The sequence below is a fragment of the Mesocricetus auratus genome, unplaced genomic scaffold (genome assembly GCF_017639785.1).
Source record: "Mesocricetus auratus isolate SY011 unplaced genomic scaffold, BCM_Maur_2.0 Super-Scaffold_100003, whole genome shotgun sequence".
NCBI lineage: Eukaryota > Metazoa > Chordata > Mammalia > Rodentia > Cricetidae > Mesocricetus > Mesocricetus auratus.
The window spans coordinates 82,882,241-82,898,614 of NW_024429188.1; the positions used below are offsets into that span (position 1 = coordinate 82,882,241).

Below are 16,374 nucleotides of genomic sequence, written 5' to 3' on the forward strand. Positions count from 1 at the left end.
TGACCACTTGGATAACAATCATTGGCAAACACAGATCCAGCAGCTCTGTCTTAAGTATACTTTCTTATACACATGCTATAGAGAACATAAAGTTCTCAGTTTACAGTTTGTTAAAAATTATATAAATCTAAGTTTCTTAATTTGACTCTTCATGTGAATAGGCAATGCATTAAGTTTGCATTAGAATTAAAAATGATGCAACCTGCTTTTGAAAAAAGCAAAACACTCCAATTAACATATCAAAACATCCCTGCCACAGAGAAAATATGCTGTTTATTGATCTAAATTATTCAGAAGTTTTCACACAATTTGTTGTCAACATCAGACTGAAAGAAAATTCCGGAACTATTATTCAGTAATTTTTAACTGATTTGAAGTTTTTTCCTTCTCTTTGTGTCTATGAAGGTTACAATAAAGAAAGGGTAGAATAAAGTGTCAGGATGATAGTTGAATAGTAATACAAGGATATCCTTGAATAATGCTGAAACAGAGAACTATTATACTGTTAACACTATCAGGAATTAATGGATTTACAAAGAAATGTTCACCATGATCTCTGGCCTCTCAATGTTTTCAGGATTTTATTCATGAAATAAGACCAGCTAACAAGAATCAAACAAAAGAATAGTGTACCTTAAGTATTTAATTCATGGATATAAAAAGAAATAAAGAAGCCAGGCAGTGGTGGCACACACCTTTAATCCCAGCACTCAGGAAGTAGAGGCAGGCAGATTTTTGAGTTCGAGGCCAATCTGGTATACAGAGTAAGTTCCAGGACAGTCAGGACTGTTACACAGAGAAACCCTGTCTCACAAAACCAATACAATTATGATGATGATGATAATAATAATAATAATAATAATAATAAGTAGAAGAAGAAGAAGAAGAAAGAATGCACTTTCGCTAAAGTTCCTTCAGAAAGTGCTCCTATGAATTAGCATGTAGCATATCCTTATTTTGCAGTTACTTCTTTCATCTCAGTAAGCATCTATTTCCTATTCATGCCCTTTGCATGGGTCCTTATAAATGATAGGCACTATGTCAATTTTCCTACTTGATCAAAGACATTTTTTGAGACAGTCTTACTGTGTAAACCAAGCTAACTTAGAACTCACAGAGACCTGCTTAACTTTGCTGGAATTAAAGACATATGCCATTACATTAATGCTGCATAATGTTTAATCGCACTGTAAACATCCTGATTGTGTTACTTATGGGAACAACCTGTTTCTAGTTGTGGCATGACTCAACCCTAGCACACACCTTTAATCCAAGAGCTTTATGCTTATTATAAACAGTATAGTAAAGTCAACCATACGTCAAGAGGCAGAGCAAGAACAACCAGTTGACAGGAACTGAACAAGAAAAAAATATAGAGTAAGAGGGAGTCAGGAGGATGGATAGAGAGCCACAGGAAGTAGAAGGGAGGGACATTCATGTCTTTTGTCTGAGACAGCAGAAGATGAAGGGTATTTTTCAGAGGCATCAGTGGAGGAGGAAGGTCAACTGGGTAATTTCTCTGCCTCTCTGCACTAACAGGCTTTCACCCCAACATCTGGTTCCTGGGTCTTTATTGGTAAAGTCAAACAATTGAGATTTAGTTTAAAAAACAATACATTAATTTCTATTTTTTCCTTTAAGTTGCCACAGTTTTATCATTTCGGACTGGAAAGTATCATTTTATCAGTCACCCATTAGCTTCTACACTTTCATTCCTGAAGAACAGTTGTTTCCATACTCTTACATTGGGTAATATTTATTTTTAAATTGTTTTTTGTTGTTCTTATTTCCTTAAACATTTAGTGTCTAGGAAGGAAATAAACTCCACAATCCTCAGTTTGAGGTTCTAAAACAGATTCATAAAAAGTAAAGTAAAAAGGTAACATTTCCCATTGAATATACAGATAAAAAATTTTAAAGTTTAAAAATTCAAGCATTTACATGAATATGAACCAAGTGTTTCTATTGTAGAGTGCTGACAGAAAAACAAATCTGTACAAATACTTAGAAAAATGTTCGCATTATTTCCTAAAATTGGATATTCACAGTGCATAATTTTAAATAACAAATTAATTATAGCAAGAGAGCCATGAGTGGTGCAATGATAACAGTGATTCACACACTAAGGTTATAATTAATCCCATTGTGTGCACTGAGGCCAGACTCTTATAATTCAGGTGGCTGAGTAGCCAATAGTGGGCATTCAGTTTAGCAGAATGTGGGGCTATTGGGTAGGTGTATTTTTGTTTGGTATGTTACTAGTGTTGTGCTTGCTTTATAAAATTTACAAGTGAATAGTTGCTGGTATAATAAAGTAAAACATAATTATTTGCCAGAGGCATGTCCAAGTGGCAGTTTTTCAGTTATAACCAAGAGAGGAAAAATGGAAGATGCATTAAATGCATTGTTTTCTGTTTTTGTACATTTGGGAAAAACTGAGGACTATCCAGGTGCACAAGAAATATGTATCATTGTCATTAGTACAATTCAACTATAATGGTCCATGTATTTTTACAGGAAATATTACATAGTTGTATGTAGTCACCCCACCTTTAAGTCAACATAAGCAATACAAAGCAACTTTGTTTTGTGAGAAGGGATTTATAAAAGGAGTGGAAACATGTAGAATCATTAACTACAAATAATTCCCTGCTTAACAAGTGGGCCCAACAGTGAAGAGTTCATGCAGCTCTTCCAAGGGACAGAGACAGGTAGGTAGCTCACAGCCTCCTTTAACTCCAGCTCCAGGGAATATGCAACCATCTTCTGGGCTGTGCCAGAACTTATACACAGAGAGATAAAAATAACATTAAAAAATCAAAAGCTCCATTTCACACATGGTCATTCCAAAAAAGAGAGATGTCATTGAGAAGTAGAAAGGTGTCTAAGTATGACAGACACTGTTGTCTGGTGAACAACCAATTGTAGACACTGCACATTTTCCCCATAATTCTCACAACAATCAACAACATTAAAGGATGAAAATATTTCAAAGATACTACAACTAGTCAGTGACTACACTGCAACTCTCACCTAATTCTCAACTCCTATTTCTTTCCCCTGAAGTAGACCCTGATTTGAAATCACCTGCTGAGTTAGTTTCTGAGATCTTTCTGGTTCCTCATTCACCATCTCCTAGCTGCTTGGTTTTACAGAGAACATGACCTATCCAAAAGCTTTGATGTATGCAGCACTGGCAAGGTTCCTTATTCACCATCTTCTCCTAGCTGCTTGGTTTCACAGAGAACATGACCCATCCAATAGCTCTGATGTATGCAGCACTGGCAAGTGACCCATTGGGCTCTCCCTTGACCAATTGGGCATCGAGCAGTGCAAAAACAAAACCCTCCAAAACCTGGGGGAGTCACACTGTGGACTACTCCCGCATGCAGGTGGGTACAAAACTTAATGGATCCTGAAAAATATGAGTGAGTGAAAGACAGGCAGCTACATGACCTCTACTCCTAAGTAAAAGTACTGAAGTCCATATCAGGTTAATAGCAAATATTCAGTGCTATCCTTGCTTAGGCATCATTTTAATCCTTGCTAGCTGTGCAGGTTTTAGCAATTTCCATTAACCCCTTTAATATTCAGAGTTGGAGTCCATAAACTATGTTTGATCTTACTGAAATGACCAGAGGTTCTCATGGAGATTTCATGAAGGCATATACTCATTTGAATTTCTTGACAAAAAAAATGTCCATTAAGTGTTGCCGAGAAAGGACAACACATGATTTTCTTCCTTTGACATGATGAAAATGAGACTACAATTGTCCTAAGAGATGAACGACTCTCTTGTATTTTGTTTGTACCATGCATGCTCTATTAGTTTCATAAATTAGCCTTCCCCGGGTTCTTCAACTCCTGTATTTGATAGCGCATTAGATGTAGAGACGTCCCTTTCGTTCCAACTCTTACTTCAAGGTCCATTGCTAGCTTCTTTATAATCTTACATTATGTTCTACTGCTCAGATTTCCACTAATATCACCCTCTAGCACATAGTGAGCAATTGGAGATTCTTTGGAAACAAGTTTATCTTCACATACAAGTTAGAACTTACTGCTGTATATAAAGCAGTCACTTTCATAAAGCATGAACATAATGAATATTTATTGATGAATATGTTCATATAATTTATCTGCAAATTCAAACTGATTATTATAAGTAGAACTGGATGGAGGCAAGCACTAGAATTTTGAGTGTCGGGTTTGGGACTGTGTAAAAAATTTATATATAATATAGTAAAAGTCAGGTGATGGTAGCATATGCCTCTAATCCCAGCACTCAAGGTACAGTGTCAGGCTGACCTGGTCTCACAGAGTGAGTTCTAGCACATCCAGGGCTACACAGAGAAAACCTGTCTCAAAAAAAAAAAGAATGAAGTAAAGACGACTTTGTAAGACATGATTCCATGATAAGTTCTGTACATAAAAAAGTACACTGAAGGAAGATCTCACATTTTTTCTTTTATCGGTGTAGATAATAATCATGACTATCTAGGAAGAGGTTTTAAAGTAGAGTCCTACACCATAAAGTACATAGGGATCATAAGTCTATCTTGGTATAAAGTTTGTTTTCTGATAACTAAGTCAGCATTGTTAAGTGATGTACATAACTTGAAACTCATTATAATCTTACCCTCTAGGGAACAATGAAAGTGAAAAGCATCACTAAAATGCATACCTATGAAAAAATTAAATCTTTAGTAAGAGCTACATAAGCTTGATTAAGATAATGATACATTTCCTGATTAAATGACTACAAACCTAGGATTGCTTTTCTATTCAGCATTTCAAAATGTATTTTTAAATGTATTGTTCTTTAGACTCTAGTCTTTATTAATATTACAGAATCAAGGGATTTTTACCTTTTCAAGTTTGTGGGTGATACGAAGTAAGAGAATAGAGAATTCTTTATATGAATTTCCCCTTGAGTTTCCAGAGACTTTGTCCCTTTGAAAAGTAAAGTCATTTTCCTTAGAAGTCTAAGAAGATAGAAAAGTTCCCGTAAAAAAAGAATAACAGTGATTGTTCACCTATTGCAGTAGTTTAAAAGTAGTTTCTACCTTTTACTTGTTTTACATTAATACACTAAAATCACACAAGCATTGTTCTTATGCTTAGACTGAAAAAAAAGTAGAGTGCTCACCTGACCCATTAGCCTAGTGAACAGATATGTTCAAATACAGTTTTATGGTTTGCCCTTTACTAGTTTATCTGTGAGATATTGGAATGCCCCACCACCACACTTGTAACAGGATGCAAGAAGTCAGGTTTTTCAATAGATTTTGATTTCATAAAAATCATATTGTCTAGGGCTTGTCTTAGAGGTCCATGTGTGTAGGTAAGACTCTGTCAAGCATTTTTTCCAAGGAAAGCACGCTGTCTCCCTTGTAATTATTTTTGACTCTTTATTCTTTCCTGATGGTCTACTTTAGATTCCTTTGGAAATCTGAGGATGGAAAAGTATGATGATTTAGAGAGTATCCTAACGTGAAACCACTTTGTGACAAAGACTATGAATGTCTTTGTTATAAACAACCGCCTATATTTGAATGAAGTGCATTTATTATAGAATGTGATGTTAAAAAGGAAACACAATTAATTTATCTATATAGTGCTTCCTTTGTTACACTTACCCTTCTGGCGTCTTGCAGTAAGTGTATGGCCTATCTGTTTGTTTGTTTTTTGTTGTTAAAATAGCAAATTTTGATCTGGAGCAGATGCTGAAAATGCCCTTGTTCAAGCACTTAAAATTCATTTTGCTCCAGTGTACTTTTAATCATCAAACCACTCATTTTAGCATAAAATAAATTGCATCTGTGTGCGGGTTCATCAGAGATACTTGAATCTTTATTATACATTGAAGCATTCAAATATATATTACTGTGATTGCTGTAATATTATGTCAATGTTATCAAGGGAAAATTGATCTTTTTGTTGCTGTTTCATACAAGACTACTAGGTTACTGAGGCTGGCCTTGGGTGACTATATTCAAGCCATCTTTCTGCCTCACCCACCCCAATAACCAGAAATGCAGGCACATGCTAATGAACCTAAATGCTGCATTATTTTTTACATAAATAAATGCACAGATTTATTTTATTATGTTATGATTACCAAAAGTATTCTATCTAGTTAGGTGGGTAGGAGGATGGAGAGCTAGAAAGATGTTATGTAGATGAATGATAGGTATGTATACAGGAAGATGATAAATACATTGATAATAGATAGGCAGAAATAGTATCGAGAATGGCAGTAGACAAAATTTTACTCATTAGTTGTGTATGAACTTATTATTAGACTTTACTTGTATCCCTTACTTATTCCTCCGTAGCTTATTCCACAAGAAATGAAAAAATCACAATGTGTATCTACATAATTTTTGAGAGGATTTAAATATAAATATATTTTGAACTTCAAAATTGGGCCCCTTGAATTGTAGATCGTAACATCATCGTCTGTCATATACCCTGCACAGAAAGACAACGGATTGTATGGTTTCTACTGAGAATGAATTAGAACCAAAGCTACTTTTGTCACCCTTGACTTTGTTTTCAATACTAAATATTTTTTAAATGTTGAATATGGTGTGAATTTAAGAATGATACAATTATATTATCTCAAGAGATAATTTTAAAAGGAACAAATGAATATTTTGTCGAATAGCCATGCCTCCTAAGCAAATTATATCCATATACAAAAGTTCAATAAAACTCCATAATGTGTCAAGCATTTTAAGTGACTTAATATAATGAGCAAATTCTAACAAAATCCCATATATGGATAATTACATGAAGACATGGAATTATTTTGACTTAATGCTGAGCAAATTTAATACTATTAAGGTGACTATACACTGTAGTTGTCTATGATAAAGTATTTATGCTTCTTATTATCCTATTATTATGATTTCTTTGAGTTTCCTTATTTGGATGCAAAGCTACATGTTTATTTCTACTCGCTCATACAGACCCAAGTATGATGATACATATAACATTATAAACAAATATCCTTTCCCTGGAGGAGTATGAAAAACATCTTAAAAACCAAAGATCTGTACATTAAATAATTACGCAGTAACCTCTCTGATTCTAAATTTAAAGTTTACATTTGTGGGGTAGTCAGTAAGCCCTGCAGGAATTCAGAGAGATAATAAAGGAGCATCTTTGGTTAGGCTAGGCTATTCTAATTTCCTAGGACAGTTCTACTCAACGGTGTTGCATGAATGAAGTTCCATGAACCAACTTACAGTGACTGAAGTGACTATGGCCCACAGCAGAACACCTCACTGGAAAAGAATGAGCACAAAGAAAGATGTGTTAGAAATAATAAAACAAGAACACAGAAATTGTGGTCTGTCAGCCTGTGCCTGCCACTGCCTAAGTTTAAGACACCGAAGAGACTATGCACTTTGACTTTGTTAGCTGTATAAAGGAGTGAAGTAGATTCATCCATTCATCAAGATTTTTAATGGTAAGGCTACTTTGTATAACACCATCAACAGGGTCTATGTAAATGACCTGTCAGGTTATTTCCTCCTCTGACTTTTACAGCAATCACTATCGTCACGTATGTTTCCAGTGCTACAGTATTGTAGTCAGTTTAAGATCATGTGTTTCTCTGTCAAAAAAATCCACAATTGTTGTAGTTAATTAACCTGAAAACATCAAACATATGTTGCATTAAATTTATTTTTAACATGTCCTTTATTCATATTTGGATAGAAACCATATTCTATTTCTTGTGATAGTGGTGGTACTTACAATAGTAGGGGACTCCACCAGTAGAAGTTTGCCTTGCATATTTTCAGAGTGAAAACTTCAATTATGCTACAGGCAGTAACCAAATCTCCCACTTGCTCAGAGGGGTGAAAAATTGCTCTGTATGAGTCTCCTTGGTCATTTCGCACAAGTAGAGATAGATCCTCACTTCCAGTTCCACTCTGGCTTCAGGAAGACTGTTCTTGTTCCCAGTGCTCGTCAGTCACAAGGAGACACCATGCTCTTTGGAGTGCAGGTAGAGAAATTGAACAGCAAGAAATTCTTGTCGACTCAAAGAAGCTCAGATGTCTTCTGTGAATCCAGCTGGTTCAAGGCTGCAGGCCCACTTCCCTTGGCAGGTTTTTCCATTTCAGGGAGTGGGGAAAGTGGCCCTAAACCATCAAAATGGATTATACATCACTCTTGAAAAACATGGATACTTCTCTCCATTAACTGGAGAAATAAGAGATAGATTTAGCTAAAAGCAATCTGAGGATGAAAACACAGTGTCTTAACCTGTCTAATACTTATGTACTTTTAAAATGTGGTGGGATAAAAGGAGTTATATATTTATCTGTGAATAAAATTTGGTCTTTCTTAATATAGTGAGTATAACACCAAGATGAAGTACAAGCAATTTTTAAGATGATCCTTAGTTATTTTATCTTTGTCACTTAACAAAACCAGATCTTGCTTTCTGATAGGATAGAAGTACCACAGTTTATTCAAATCCAGCTGCAAACAACATCTGATTTGTGCTTTCTTGGATTATAGATACTGCTGGTCATAATGCTGGTGGTAGGAAATGAGACAGAGAACACTTAAAATTTTGTAAGGAAACTATTATTCTAAAAGCAACAAAACAAGAACTGTAATAGATTTTGAATAATAAAGGTTACAAGGAAAGCAAATAGTTAAAACTTAATTTGAACATGGTTATTATCTCCCTGTTTCATTTGTTCACACAGAACATTTTTAAGCATTGCTGTAGGTGTGGTAGCATGGTACTCTTTTAGTGTGGTAAGGCATTGGAAAGCCTTTCAATACAGTCTTAGTATTGTTCACTAATTTTTAGTTTCATGATACCTGGCATGTACAAAGGGCCTTATTTTCTAATAGTAGTAATGCCAAAAAGAAAGAGAGAAAGAGAAAGAAAGAGAGAGAGAGAAAGAGAGAGAGAGAGAAAGAGAGAGAGAGAGAGAGAGAGAGAGAGAGAGAGAGAGAGAGAGAGAGAGAATGAAAGAAACAGAGGGGGAGGAAGGAGGGAAGGAAGGAGAAGAAGAAAGGAAGGAAGGAAGGAAGAAAGAAAGAATGAAAGAACAAAAGAAAGGGAGGGAGGAAGGAAGAAAAGAAGAAAGAGAGAAAACCAAAAGGAAAGAAAGGAAATAAATGCTAAGAAGATTCTCTGGGTTTTCATATAGTCACATCGCAATTTTTTCATTTATTCTGGGTATTTTTTTGAGAATGTACATAATGTTCTGCTTTTATATCTGTAAATGTACTATGAAAGTCACTAGCATGAAATATCAAGCCAAAGGTATGAATATCTAAAAATTAATTAATAAGGAATAGAACTAGAGTTGTAAATTCATGGCTGAGAAATTTGTTTTGGTTTTTTGTTGTTTTGTTGTTGTTGTTGTTTATTTGTTTCAATACAGAGTTACAAATCTATATTTCTTCCTGTTCTATTGAAACCTTTTACCCCATCAATTTATAAAAACTCCTCAAACTTGAAAAACTGACTAAATGATAGAGAAGTAGAGAGAGAACAAACAAAAAATGTGTGGGCTCTTTTTACGATGTGCGGAAATAGTAAGCTGCAGACATCTCTAATAAAATACAATTATAAAAATCAAAATTAAAGTGGTTAATAGGTCAATTTTTCAGGATATATTTGATTACATCATGTCAATTAAAACTAATCACGAGAGAGAGAGAGAGAGAGAGAGAGAGAGAGAGAGAGAGAAATCATTGTACGAGGAAAATCAGAAAATAATAAAAAATCTGTGCCTCATTTCATAATTTCTACAGATTTGTAATACATTGCCAAGCCCTTGGAAGGGAAAAGAATATGAAGGAAAATTAAGAGGTTAACTCATATTGATATTTGAAGCATTTAACCAGTCTCAGAAAATCTGAAAAGCTATTACACAGTGCAAGAAGTTGGTGGTGGCTGCTGCCACTGCTTCTGGTCCTCGTCTTCCTCCTCATCCTCTCCCTCTTCTTCCTCCTTCTCTTCTTTTTTCTGACTGAAGACAGTCAATATTGCCTAATAAGAATGGGTATAATTTTTATATGAAGGTAGCCTAATTGACATTATTAGGATAGTGAGCAGACCCTTTTCCTGATAAAATATGAAACCCTTCCAAAACAGAAAAAAGGTAAATATGAACCTATTTTATTCCAGGGATGCTGACTGAGTTATGTTTCAATTAAAGATGAGGTTTACTTATTGTTGAGACACCGTCTTTCAGTACAGCCAATAATGGCCTTGTACTTGCTACTTTCCCGCTTTAGGCTCCCCAGTGCTAAAAATACATGTATGTGACATCATGCCCAGTATTTTGTCATATTAATTTAGAAATAAATAACTGGTTGAATGACATCATCACTGATTTTTCTGAATAAAGTTATGTGTACTTTATAGACAGCTTGTGTAAACCTATTCAGATCCATAAGTTTTAATATAATAGAAAAACTACTGCTGGGCGGTGGTGGCACATGCCTTTAATCGCAGCACTCAGGAGGCAGAGGCAGGCGGATCTCTGTGAGTTCGAGGCTGGGCTGGACCGACAGCCTGCAAAACAGTACAGAGAAACCCTGTCTCGTAAAAACCAAAAAAAAAAAAACCAAAAGCAAAAAACAAAACAAAACAAAAAAATAGAAAAACTACTTTGTTGAATAGAAAATTGGGCATCATTAATGTAACAATAAGTATTTAAGAACATAAACATTTCATTACCAAGACCTATAGTTTAACAAATATAGGTCAAATATGTTCTAAGTAATCCCTGTAAGTTATGCATTTTAATGGTTATAACTGATATGTTTTTGACCATGAATTTAAACATCTTGCCAAAAGTTTGATTCATGTTCTGTAGAAACAAAGAATATTTTAAATATTTAATATTTCTTATTTTGCTTTTGTTTCATAGCTCCATAATTGAATATTTTTGGTACACTGGTATTATTATGAAAGGAAAAACAAATAGTTACTCTTGTCATAATAATCATACTAATATTTTGATCAAATCTTCCTTGATTACTGTTTGTTTATTAAAATAATGTGGAGGAAACATTTTATATACCATTTATTAATTAAATTGTAAATATTGTTAAGTTCTAATTACAAATCCATAAGGAATTTTATTTTGGAGGAAAACATCATAACCAAAGTATGAACTTATTTGTTTGGAAGGTTATACTACGTGTCATAGCACCAACACAATCTAAATCTAGGAGGCAGGTGCTCACATGTCCTCCTCCATGCTTATGAAACACATGGAGGAGGCCATAGTGGCAACTGTCACCATGATTGATTTCAATGATAGAAGATTTCCCCAGCTGGTTATAATCAACCTTCTAGCAGGAAGACCATTACATTTAAACTCCTCAAGGTATCACAAAGGAGAAATGTTTTGAAAGGTAAAGATTTGAAATACAGGATAGATTTCTCACACCATTTCTTCTAAACAACCTGATGTAATGCTTAAGCCATGCATTGTCTTTACATGATAATGTCAAAATGATAGCTTGCATGTTCCAAATACAAGACAAGAAAGCTTAGTGACAAAAGAACTGATACCTGTTAGTTGTGTTACCTAACCTTCTAATTTGTTGTATAAGAATGAATACTCTTGAGAATGTTAGCATGTGACCATCATATGTTCTTCAGTTAGTAATCTGTTAAGTTCAGTCTAGGAAATAAGATTGTTTTATGAAACTTCATTTCTTTGAAGATTAATATTTGAAGAAATAATGATATACTATAATATTGAAATAATGTCTAGACAACTAATTATAATTAAAATATCCGTTGTTCTTTTACTCAACAAACTATTTTATTTATTCTCCTTTCATACAACACATCCAACCGGAGTTTCCCCTTTCTCTACTCCTTCCAATTCTCCCACACCTCTCTCCCCCAGATCCACTCAGCAGGCCTCCCAGGGACATCAATCAACATGGCACAACAAGATCCAACAAGACCAGGCAATATCTGTCACACATCAAGACTGGTCAAAGCACCCCAATAGGAGAGAAAGGTTTCCAAGAAAAGGGGAAAGAGTCAGAGAAAACCCCAAACCCACTATCAGTAGTCAACAGCTAATATATGTAGGGCATTTTAAATTTGAATTACGTTCGTAATAGTAGTCAATACAGCTTCTAGTAAATGAGATAGTCTTAGCTTTAATTGACTGTTGTCAAGGCTTCCATGAATCATGAATACTATAATTGGATGTCATCACTCTTAACATCTATACTTTAGTATATTTTACCCTCACTTTGAATGAAAATGTGAAACAAGGATATCACAATGCATGACTATTGAGTAGGAATAATCACAAGAAACTTCTTATATGATACCGAATACTTGCAGAGTAAAGGTCACTAGTGGGCCACTAGAACGGGAGCATTAAAAACCGCCAGTTACATTCTATCATTTGCAAAAGCACAAGAAAAAATGCATCCATATTTTGGTCTTATGAGATTGATATCTCACATTACATAGAAAGGTGCTGCAAACTTTTGTTGTTATCTATGAGAAAATGAAGTTGGGAAATATGAAATTGAGAGCTACGCTATTGAACATAAATTCTCTATTTTTAACTTATTGAAATTCATTTTGGAATTGATAGACCACACACTTAGTGGGAATATCTTAAGGACTTAATTATTTACAAGACCCAAGGCATATAATGAACATAAAGTATATTCTTCATATTCAAGCTTTTTGCATGTAGTGAGCAGGATGTTCTGGTAATCCTCTCAAGAGCAGGGTCTTCCTGCCTAAAATGATGGAACTATAGCGTCTTTTATTCCACAGTGATTTTTTTCTTCTTTACAACTTTTATTGTCTTTGTAGTACTGACAAAGGAACCCGATGACTTGCATGTGCTAGGCAAGCATTCCACCACTCAGCTGCATCTCTAGCCCCTGTTACTATTTCCTTTTTAGATTAAATGTTCATTAGGAGCAGATTACATGTATAAATGCATGCCACTAAATGATGTTAGCACAGAAAATTCAAAACAAGTCTCAGATGCTGTCTCTTGACAAGAGAGTAGATGGCTATTATCCAGACTATGTATTTGAGGATGTGAAAATAAGACTCTTGTATTGTTGGTGATGCTTATGCTTAATTGATCTTGGTTAGTATATTTACACTGAAAAGTTAAGAAGCAATTCAGGTGAAATGCTGAGAGGTATTTTAGAATAATTCCAATACTCCTTTTAAATTTTGATTTGGATAGATTCTGAAGTAACAGCAGCAACAACAAATTCTTGTCTAGTCAAACTTGGCTGCATGGAAGGGAAAGTTAATTTTCTTTCAACGATTAGTTTCTCATTTTCCTCATTACAGTTCAAATTACTCTCAAAAGCAAAGAGTGTGATGTTATTTCCCAGCAAATGCTCATTTTAAAGGATCATTGAGGAAAAGTAGTGTTCAGTTCCATCAGGTTATCGTCTTCACTTGTGCAGTGACAAAGTAAACTATAACTTCCCATATAGATTTTTAATGTTCAGTCTGCATCTTTGTATCTTAATGCATATTACTCGGTTTTACATGAAAAAGAAACAATCAAAGAATGTAGGAAGAGGTTGCTACAAGTCTGCTACTAAACTTTATTTTATTGTTATTGCGTGTATAATGGGGCACATGTCGGGGGGAAGTCAAAGAACAACTTTGTGTAGTTATTTCTCTCTTTCTTCCTTTATGTGAGTTATAGGGATCTATAGCCTATTACCCACTGATCTAACTTGACTGGTCAACCTTGAGCTTTAAAAAAATTACGTTATGCCACACAAATTAGAGCATTTTAAAAATTATAGTTGGGGGCATAACTCAGTGGTAGATTATGTGTACAAGGCCATAGCCCTAGAGAAACAAGTTTTCAAAATTGGTTCGTGATCTCATTTTGAAATCACTGTATGAATATATGCTAATACAGAAATTTGGGGTGGACTTTATTTGCATTGCTGAGGAGAGAACATAGAACAACCTGAATGCTAGACAAGAACTACTCCACAAACTCACAAACTGATATTTGATACATAAAATATACAAATGACATTCAGATTAATAAAAGAAAAAGGCAGTCCGCACAAATTTATTTGTTTTGCATTTACTGAAGCTTTTAATTATCATCACTTGGATTTTGTTTTTATGTGTAGGGTTGCTATAACTGAAGAATATCATTTTTCTAGCTTTTGAATTTCTTTAGAAAGGTGTGTGCTATACTATAGGTCTTTAGGAGTATATTAGTTTTTCTAGAAACTAGCTGTTAACAAATCAGTGTTTGAAAAAAAGATTTCTTGAACTAATAATGAATTTTCTGTTAATCATTTACAGACACGAGTAACAGTAAAATTAACCCCAAACCATGAATTAATAATAAACTTCCATTCTTTTTATGATAGTGGATATGTAATGGCAGTGGCAGGACCCTCAATACTGAAGTTTGTTAAAGAGAATTTGTTACCTAAGAAAGTAATTTTAATTTTTTGGATTTTTCCAAAATGGGAAAGAATGTTTTATTTTCTCCTCACATATGAACTTATGGTTACATCAGATTACTATTGTCTCCTTTTGGGTTCATTTGAGATACATGAATAAAGAGTTTTGTAGCTTAAAGAGCACTTAAACTGTCTTAGTGCTTTTATTCTTTGCAAGAGTTCTAGAGTCGACCTTATTAAATATTGTCATAGGGAATTGATGACAGCCATATTGATTGCTTTATCGCCTTTATTTTAGAACACATGTTATGTATGCTAGGAGTTTTATCCGAAATTGTTGCCATATTGATTTGTTGGCCTTCACATATTATTTATGTATGTCTTGATTTAGCAGGAGCTGAAGATAAATTGTATGACTTAATCTGTACAGTAAAGGGGAAGGATATGGCTTAGGGATGGCTTTGAGCACTGGTTTTCTGTCTACATAATCCAAAAAATAACTTCTATCAGGACAAAACTATCAGTGTGATAGTATTTTGCTAGGAAATTATCAAAGTGTAAGTTAATTATAACAATGAACTGCTTGCTCGGGCTGACAGTTATTAATTAAATTTTCTCTGCTGGCTACAGTTCAGGTCATTTCCTGTTTTTTTTCAGAGGGAGACAGAGAGACAGAGACAGAGAGTGAAAGAGGGCAGACAGAGACAGACAGTGAAAGAGGGCAGACACAGAGAGAGGCTGACAGAGAGACAGAGAGATGTTGATTCAGAGAGTAAAAGATAGAGAGGCAGAGTGAAGTAGTGGCAGAGAGAGACTGACAGAGAAAGAGAGTTATATTCAGAGAGACAGAGAGTGAAAGAAAGGCAGACACAGAGCACGAATAGAGAGACAGACAGACAGAGACAGAATGATAGAGACTCAGAGACACAGAGATGCAGGGGGAGACACACACACACACACAGAGAGAGAGAGAGAGAGAGAGAGAGAGAGAGAGAGAGAGAGAGAGAGAGAGAGAGAGAGAGAGTGACTTGTATCCTAGGCTGTCTTTGAGCTAAAGATCAGATCTGTTTGCCTTAGCTCTCAAGTGCTGGGCTTACAAGTTTACACCACCCCATGCAGCCATAATGAAAGTATATTTTTGATGCAAATGCTTAGGTTAGCATGTATAAATTTTAGTGATCATCATGATATATTCAAACACCCACTGTAGTTAGTACAGTGATTTGAGATTTTGTATACATACCTAAGTATATGGGTTGTTAAAAAATGATGCAACTAATTGGAATTCAGTATGAGCTTATATTTATTTGGGCAAATACGTTTTACTACGAAGTTGGATGTAACTGAATTTAGTCATATATTAAGAATATAAGAAAGTATGTAATGAGTTTCATGAGCCTCCTTATTCATGTTGAAATTCACTACAAATACATCCTCATCCATTCCAGTTTGAGTCGGTTTTTGACAATTAGATTCTGTAATTATTCTGTACTGTTGATTGACATAGAATACCATTTGCTTGAGGAGTCTGAAGGTTTGGTTCTTAGTCTCGGATGATAGTTTAGCTATCTCAGACAAAAAGAATAGTTAGAGACTTGGAAGTAGATAATTATTTTCTAAGACTTGGAAGTTATAAAACAATGGATGGCAACATATTGAGGAAAATAAATGAAATGAGAGAACATACTAATTGAGGTCTACATTCTTAATGCTTTGTTACTGAATTGTGCCTGGTCTGTGGGTGTGATGTTAGGGACTGGAGGGCTTTGCATTGCCTAGTTATTTCTATAGAGAGGAAAAGGAAGGCTTTTGGTAGGGCCAGAGCACACTCTATGAAACTCCTTTAATTTGGAGTAATAGGGACAAAATTTTTTCACTGTGGTTGCCTCAGAGAGAATACAACGCGAAAGCAATCTAAGGCATGAGACAAAC

The 16,374-nt window shown here is 34.8% G+C and overlaps 1 protein-coding gene and 1 non-coding gene across 2 annotated transcripts in view; both read left to right on the forward strand.

Annotated features, from left to right (window-relative positions):
- The window catches only part of Htr2c (5-hydroxytryptamine receptor 2C), a 215,396-nt gene that overhangs the window by 30,438 nt on the left and 168,584 nt on the right, over window positions 1-16,374 (forward strand). The gene's annotated exons all lie outside the window — the stretch shown is intronic.
- On the forward strand, window positions 3,277-3,404 carry LOC121140107. The gene has a single exon (XR_005876938.1). It is a non-coding gene; the product is annotated as a small nucleolar RNA SNORA35 (small nucleolar RNA).